Genomic DNA, 8,468 nt, shown 5'->3' with positions numbered 1-8,468 from the left:
GACTGGATTAAAACCTGATTCTGGTTTCCAACTTGCTCAAGTGTGTCTGTTAAAACACACACCTTCTCTCTGTTGATGGTTTATTACAATCAAGCATCAGGATAAACATGGGCGTGGGTAATTTAAAGAAATAAATAACATTGTAAAGGCTATCATACACAATGCATAGGAATCATATAATAACAATAAACCCACTATTAATTACATTATCTTAATGAGCAAGGACGTTCAACAATCGCCATTATATCAAATCAACAGCCAGGTGTAACCTAGGTAACAGGTATAACCTAGGTAATAGGTGTAACCTAGGTAACAGGTGAAGAACACCAACAAGCTAACTTTTAAATTTGCCAGAAGTACAGACCAGCACAACAACAGGCTTAAATGAACTGACAACATCAGTTATATGACTTACAGTTCTCAAAGACGTACACAATCTCAACTTGTTATCCTTCAAACAGCTAGTCTCTTTTTCTTTGTCTCAGTTTTTTCTCATGTGGCGTGCACGCCCGCTCGCAGTGTGAGGCGCGTGTCAGTGCTATTCTCTGACATGAACTCACAATCACACCTGATATACAACCTTTAGTACAAAACTAAAGTAACGAGCCAGTTTTGTAAAATGTAAGGAGTAGAAAATACCGATAGTCGTGTTAAAATGTAAGGAGTAAAAGTAAAAGGTCCCCAAAAAAATGAAACTAAAATATCTGAAAAATGTAATTGAGTACAGTAAGGAAGTGTTTGTACTTTGTTACTTCCCATCTCTGATGACCGTAAAGATTAATATGTACATGATTGCAGAACTGTACTTTCTGATAGACAGAAGGCCACTTGGGTTATCTTTGGGCTGCTCTATGGTCTTCTGTAGAAGGATAAATCCCAGAGTTGCCTCCCTCCAGCCTATTTAAGCAACAAGCGTCCCTGGGTGGACTTGAACCACCATCCTTTCGGTTAACAGCCGACTGCGCTGACCTATTGCGCCACAGAGACTGCGCCTGTCTGATGTTTTATGAGCGGCATCTCGATCTTTGAGCCACAAGCATTTGCTCTATGACGTTTTGAGGTTGCACGGCACATGTATACTTATCAGGCTATTTTCCTGTTACTCAGAAATTGGGGAACACAATACAGTTGCACGCCACGTATCACAAAACTGTTGGGTGGGGCCTTATGTATTTTCTTGTATTACATCAAGATACCTGCATACCTTTGAACGTCAGTGATGGCAAAAGTACTCACTCCCCATACTCAAGTAGAAGTACAGATAATTGTGTTATCAAATACTCTGGTAAGAGTAGAAGTACTGATTTAACTTCTTTACTCAAGTAAAAGTAACAAAGTACAAGCTTAGCAATTTACCTAAAAAGAGTAAGAAGACTCGCCCCAATGGTGCTATTAAAAACCTCCTTCACCATTCTGGCGGGGACAATGTCTAAGGGACAGTTGGGAGGTTTCATGTGTTGTACAACCTCACTAAGTAACGTCAGAGAAACAGGCTTAAATTCCTCAAACACAGCTGAGTGTGTAGGAGAAGCAGGTAAAAACACCTTAAAATTAGCACTGGTAATTTTCCTGATAGATGCTACTTTGTCAATAAAATAAGCAAGACATTTTTTACATGTACTAATTGACACGTCTGTCGAAGCAGAGGAGCATTGGTTTATGACAGAGTTAAAAGTATTAAATAACAATCTAGGTTCGTGGCAATTGCTAGCTATGACAGAAGAGAGATGCTGCATCTTCGCCACCTTCACAGCATTCTGGTATGTGGATAGACTGTCCCTTAATACACCCAGTGTCACATGTAGATTGTCTTTCCATCTTTGTTCAGCTTGTCTGCATTGTTGCCTAAGGGCCCTTGTGGTGTCATTTAGCCAGGGGTCTGCCTTAGGTTTAACAGCTTTAATCCGATAAGGGGCAATAGAGTCTAGGATTTCAGTGCACGTGGAATGGAACACAGAGACAATGTTATCTGGGGAAGAGGGAGAGACCAGACCATTCTTGGCATAAAATTGTGAGCTCACAAACGCAGATGCAAACTCTCCAGCTGAAGAGGAGGTGATGCAGCGGCCTCCTCATGGAGACAGCTTGATTGATTGTTATGCTCCCTTACTTGTGGGATATAACCAAGATGTAATGTTCTATCAAAGGTTAGGTTAGGTTGGGAGAGTAACCTTTCTGATTACTTTTTGACAAAGAAAGCCAGTAAAGTCACTCAAAGAAAGTTACTGTCTGGGAATCAAAGCCTTATCAACTGCTTGGAAGGTAGCTATGCTCAGCACTATACCACTATCGCTGGACAATATAACGGTCACTGCAAATCTTGCAACACATCTGGGCATTGAGAAGTAATATAAACGCTCAGAGTACCTCTGATATTATCATATTGTCCATGAAGGCACATCTGCCATTTGGTATAATGAGATGTGTGACCACCATTAAAGGATGGCTTTCGTTGTCGGCAGGATTCAAACCTGCGAGAGGAGACCCCAATGGATTTCAAGTCCATCACCTTAACCACTCGGCCACGACAACCTGAATAGCACTGCAATACCGATTTGCACTAATATTGATAACCTGTTCAAGGCAAGGCAAGGCCGCTTTATTTGTCTAGCACTTTTTAGCCACAGGGCAATTCAAAGTGCTTTACACAAAAACAGTTAAAAACACAGCCAAAAAATAAATATAGATGAAACACAACAATAAACAGTTAAACAATAAAAACAGATAAAACACAAGAAAAAAAGTTACATTGCAGTATATAAAATTAAACACTAAAGAAATAAACAACTATTTAAAGAAAGGCAACGTCAAAAAGAAAGGTCTTCAGCATTGATTTAAAAGAACTGAGAGTAGCAGCGGATCTACAGGTTTCTGGGAGTTTATTCCAGATATGAGGAGCATAGAAACTGAAAGCTGCTTCCCCCTGTTTAGGTCTGACTCTGGGACAGAAAGTAGACCTGTCCCAGATGACCTGAGAAGTCTGGGGGTGTCATAGTGCACTAGCAGATCAGAAATGTATTTTGGTCCTAAACCGTTTAGTGATTTATAAACTAGCAAAAGTACTTTGAAATCAATTCTTTGAGGTACAGGAAGCCAGTGTAAAGATTTCAGAACTGGAGTGATGTGATCCAGTCTCTTGGTCTTAGTGAGGACCCGAGCAGCAGCGTTCTGAATCAGCTGTAGCTGTCTGATTGATTTCTTAGGGAGACCTCTAAAGACTCAAAAGTAACAAGCTTACAACAAAATGATGTACTAGTTTTTCTGCCTGATTTTAAGACAAGATATTCCTGAATGTGATGTCTACTGTACTAAGGAAACTTTGGTGAACCTGGTCACAATTTCACGACAGGGAGATTTTTCCGTGAAGGTTATTGAGAGTTTAACTCAGCAGAAAATGTGTTCCCGCCCTGTTGCAAACAGAGGACCTTTCACGTGTGAGGCAAATGTGATAACCACTACACTACGGAAACTGCCACAAGGATTTGTTTTGCATGTTCGTCGGGAAATGCACCATTCGTATTTTACTGTAAATGTTTAAAATGCTGTCAGACGTGTTCATTATTGACACATAGAGATTTTAAACTGGATTCAGTCACAGGTGCTTTGTCATGGATTGCAGTCAGATTACCACAGGAGATTTTAGCCTACCACTACACTCCATAACCCTACCAACCAAAGTCTACCTCTACGTTTCATAACCCTACCAGTCAGATTACCACAGGAGGTCTTAGGCTGAATCCCATTTCTCCATCTTACCCCAACCCCTAAGGGCTAGGGGTGAAAACATACCCCTATGAAATGGGACACCACTTGGTTACATCACCATACAGTATTGATCACAAACTTCCAAGATGCTGTCTCTGTCTATGTCAATTGTGTGGGTTTTGACAACAGAGTCATGTGCATTTATATCTGTATGTATTTTATGGTTATTACGTGTTCACTTTGGTGGTGCAGAGGCAGATGTTCTTATCTGTGTAGTACTTAGGTCTGTTTGCAATACATATGTGTATACACACACATGATGTGTTGTATATTTGTTTCAGTTATCATTGTTTTGAATGTCATTGATGTTTAGAAAAACATTTTGTTAACAAAAATCTGTCTTTATTGCCCAATAAATTAAACATAACAGACAAAAACATTGCATAAAATATATTATATTGCAGAACCATTATCAACCATTAGAACCATAACTTACATGTCACACACATAAAAGGCACTCATATGTGTAAAACTAAATAAATACACAACAGACCACAAACAAACAAATTAACTACAGCTGTTCTGATATTCCTGACATGTCTGATGCCTGTTTGCCAGTAACCCCCCCACACATTTCATCAGTGTCCTGTATCAAAACCATCAACAATATACAAGTGCATGAACGAGAATTAATTACAAATGATTACAGTAATACAGTACCAATGCAGTAATGAATGGGTCCCCACATGAACATGATTTAAGAAACCCAAATTTTCAGCCCCAAAGTGGATCAGCTGCTGTTTCCTCCTGTTTCAAGTAAGCTTGCGTCCTCCCTTGATTTTGTAATTCACTGTCTATGGTTCCAAGGGCCATACACCCCTTACCCCTTGTTCAGAAAGAGTATTGGGACAGCACTAGGTTTCGCGTGAACCCGCAATACCAAGGAGAAGGGGTAAGATAGAGAAATGAGATTCAGCCCAAGACCTCCTGTAACACAAACTAAGCGGTATGCCCCCTTTTTAATACCTCAGAAAATCAGACAACACAACAAGCACTTTAAATGTACATGATTTACAGTTTCTATTTATCTATTTACAGTATTGTACTGTAATACATTTATTGTTTCGTGTTTATGTCACAGTTTTTATGGGTTTAAGCGCTGTAATTTCTTTTTTTATGGAAGAAATAACCATTAAGGATGTACTTCTCAGCAGGTGGAGACATTTCACTTCAGACACTTGCAGCAACAGATGCTTTGGTAAATGTCAACAGGCTTGCAGTACAGTAAAGTGACAAAGCATGGTGGCAATTAGCAGAGGATGGTTTTGCTCCATCGACCTCTGGGTTATGGGCCCAGCACGCTGCCGCTGGGCCACTCTGCTCTGCGCTTCAGATCCAGGGTCTGGATGATCTGTGATCCACATTTTGAGGGAAGGTTCCAACAGTTTATGGGTTGTAAAGTTAAACATTTGGTACCCTACCCCGTGTGAGGGTTGAACTCACGACCTTCAGATTATGAGACTGACGCGCTGCCTACTGCGCCAACGAGGCTATAGAAGTTATTGCAATGGTTGGGAGAATTTATGTGGAGACCTATGTACCTATGATGGCTGGGAATCAGCCAGATAATAATGTTCATGGGAAAATGCACCATTCTTATTTTACTATAAATTTTTAAAATGCTGTTAGCCATGTTCATTTTTGATATATAGAGATTTTAAACTGGATTAAGTCACAGATAATTTGTCATGTATTTGAGCGAATATGTAGTAAACCTAAATATATCTACATATATTTACTGTGGCAGAAATTCTGGAATAGCGCCACCTATCGATTGATGTGCCAAACAGTAAGATTGGGCATTCCTTGTTAGTATAGTCTCCGCCTGTCACGCGGAAGACCGGTTAGCCGGTTCGATTCCCCGATGGGGAGATTTTTCTACCAGCTTAGGCCTCAAGGAAGTCCTGGCAAATGCGTTGGACTCCTGAGGGGAAAGCGGTGTTCAGCATGGGAGGAGAACTCATGACCCTAAATGGGAATATGCCCCCTTTTTAATACCTCAGAAAATCAGGTACATTTATTGTTTTGTGTGTATGCTGCAGTTTTTATGGGTTTGAGCGCTGTAATTTCCGTTTTTATGAATGAAATAACCATTTAGAGTGTACTTCTCAGCAGGTGGTGACATTTCCCTTCAGACACTTGCAGCAACAGGTGCTTTGGTAAATGTCAACAGGCTTGCAGTACAGTCAAGTGACAAGCATGGCAATTAGCAGAGGATGGTTTTGATCCATCGACCTCTGGGTTATGAGCCCAGCACGCTTCCGCTGCGCCACTCTGCTCAGCTTTTCAGAATCAAGGTCTGGATGATCTGTGATCTAGATTTTGAGGGAAGGTTCCAACAGCTTATGGGTTGTAAAGTTAAACATTTGTTAAACCTTGCCACTATCTTTTATGCTTCTGCGTTTATGCAGATAATAATGTTAATGGGAAAATGACTGATTAAAATCAGTCTTAATGACCAGATGTGTTGCAAGATTTGCACTGCGTGGTACATTGCCCAGTGATGGTGGTTCAGTTGTCAGCATAGCTGCCTTCCAATCAGTTGACCGGTGTTGGATTCCCAGCCATTGCAGTAGCTTTCTTTGAGTGATGTTACTTTTTAACTATGATTTATACAATAGCAGTGCAAGCATTTTGCCCAGGTTTGATTTCCAGACACCACCAGCTTTTGAAGCCATATACAACATTAACATTACATATTTCACCCAGGTTTCTTCTCTTATTCAGGGATCTCACCAAAAAGTCAAAAAAATCCAAAAATCTTCTGGGGCTGTAGCTCAGTTATGGAGCACATTTTGAGTGTCAAAGCCCAGATGTGTTACAAGATTTTCAGTGAACATTGTATTGTCCAGCGGTGGTGGTATAGTGGTCAGCATAGCTGCCTACCAAGCAGTTGGACTGGGTTTGATTCCCAGCCATTGCAGTAGGTTTCATTGTGTGGTTACTTGCTTTATTTGTCAAGAAGTAACCAGAAAGTTTACTCGTCCAACCCGATTTGAAGAAACATTTGATCTCTGTTATGGTACAAGTAATGGAGCATATCAATATTACAAGCTGCCTCCATGAGGATCCACAGACACAGGGAGTGCAATACAATTTGCACTTTGCCCGTGTCTGGTAACTACTACTAACCAATTGAAAAGTTTATGAACAGAGCAGAAAGCAGCAGAAAGGTAACAGGTGTGTTACTTTTCAACTATGATTTATACCATAGCAGTGCAAGCTTTTTGCCCAGGTTTGATTTCCAGCCACCTCAGTTGCATTTACCCGAAAGTGGGTCGGTTTGTCTTGAAATGGGCGGGGCTTTAACCGGTAAGTTATTTTAAGCATGCAATTGATATGGGTTGATCAGAGGCTGGGGGAACTCTGTTCAACGGATCAAATAAATTGAAAAAATTTGAAAATTAAAAACAAATCTCCAACAGGCAGAGACGCAACGCGAGTCGCATTCTATTAAGCACAATGTCTGAACAAACCCCAAGTTTACCACAAATCTACTGGTTACTAAGTAAGTACTACAAACCAAAGTTAAAAACAAACCTGAAGCTGAAGAAACCCTAAACGTTAACGGAAACGCAAATCTGAGTGACTGAGGAAGAGGGAGAGAGAGAGAGAGTGTTCTGTGTGTGAGTGAGCAGAGTGGCACACAGCAACACAAGGAATCTGTATGTGTTTAGGGGAGGGGCGCTGTGACTAGCCTATCACCAAATAGTGTAGGGAAGAGGCGCTGTGACTAGCCTATCACCAAATAGTGTAGGGGAGGGGCGCTGTGACTAGCCTATCACAGAATAGTGTAGGGGAGGGGCGCTGGGACTAGCCTATCACAGAATAGTGTAGAGGAGGGGTGCTGTGACTACCCTATCAATGAACGCAAACACAGTCACCTACCCAATGAGGATTTTTAATCTATCCGAGCACAGATATTGACTCGTATTCCTTGTATAATACTCGTAATCAGCAAAAGTGCTTTATCCGTACTCGTTCCTCGTTTTAGTCGAGTATCCGGCTCATCTCTAAGGCTTATATTGCAATCTCGTCACCCTACATATAGGTGTACCCATATTTAAATAAACACACAGTAGCAAGAAATCTTTGTCCTTTATAGTTCTAGTTTTTTTTCCAATTCTTCTGGTCACACTTGGCACTATTTCACATCTTTTGTCTGTAGTTCTCTCTTCTGCCAGGGTTTAAGTGTGCCCCCCCACCTCTTTTTTTTGTTTCTTGTTATGTCTCCACAAGAAGTTTTATGCTTTTCGGTTGTCTGTCCATCTCTACATCAGAATCAGAACTTTATTGGTCCCCGAAGGAAAACTCTGGAAAAAGCATGCTCCTTCGAGCCAGATTTGAACCAGCGACATAAGGATTTCAGCTTTGTGTCTCTACAGTCCTCCGCTCTACCAACTGAGCTATCGAAGGAGAAATACTATACATGTACGCACTTTGTGATTAAGAAGTTTCTTACTATTTTCAAAGCAGTGCAATTACAATTTCATTGAAGGTCTACTTAGGTGCCCTTAAAACGGTGCTTTCTGCTGTAAAAAAAAAATGTCTGTGTCAATACGGCTCTGTTTCTTTTTTTTAAGTACATACTTGGCCTACATTTTGAAATGCATGCAGGTATACTGTACATGCATACAGTGGTAAGCATGCGTTTAGTATCCCATGCTGAAGTTGACTAAAAAGAGGAATTAAAAAAATCATCT

The 8,468-nt window shown here is 40.6% G+C and overlaps 6 non-coding genes across 6 annotated transcripts; 1 reads left to right on the top strand and 5 right to left on the bottom strand.

Moving 5' to 3' along the window:
- Positions 1–913: 913 nt before the first annotated feature.
- On the bottom strand, positions 914–987 carry trnan-guu. The gene has a single exon. It is a non-coding gene; the product is annotated as a tRNA-Asn (tRNA).
- Positions 988–2,450: 1,463 nt separating this feature from the next.
- Positions 2,451–2,532, bottom strand: trnas-uga. The gene has a single exon. It is a non-coding gene; the product is annotated as a tRNA-Ser (tRNA).
- Positions 2,533–5,183: 2,651 nt separating this feature from the next.
- On the bottom strand, positions 5,184–5,256 carry trnam-cau. The gene has a single exon. It is a non-coding gene; the product is annotated as a tRNA-Met (tRNA).
- Positions 5,257–5,972: 716 nt separating this feature from the next.
- On the bottom strand, positions 5,973–6,044 carry trnam-cau. The gene has a single exon. It is a non-coding gene; the product is annotated as a tRNA-Met (tRNA).
- A 572-nt stretch (positions 6,045–6,616) lies between these two features.
- On the top strand, positions 6,617–6,688 carry trnag-acc. Its single transcript has one exon. It is a non-coding gene; the product is annotated as a tRNA-Gly (tRNA).
- A 1,405-nt stretch (positions 6,689–8,093) lies between these two features.
- Positions 8,094–8,181, bottom strand: trnay-gua. The gene is given in 2 exon segments: positions 8,094–8,129; positions 8,145–8,181. It is a non-coding gene; the product is annotated as a tRNA-Tyr (tRNA).
- Between the last annotated feature and the right edge of the window lie 287 nt (positions 8,182–8,468).

The sequence above is a fragment of the Etheostoma cragini genome, unplaced genomic scaffold (assembly GCF_013103735.1).
Source record: "Etheostoma cragini isolate CJK2018 unplaced genomic scaffold, CSU_Ecrag_1.0 ScbMSFa_985, whole genome shotgun sequence".
In the NCBI taxonomy this organism is placed as follows: domain Eukaryota; kingdom Metazoa; phylum Chordata; class Actinopteri; order Perciformes; family Percidae; genus Etheostoma; species Etheostoma cragini.
This window is presented reverse-complemented; position numbering and strand designations above follow the sequence as displayed.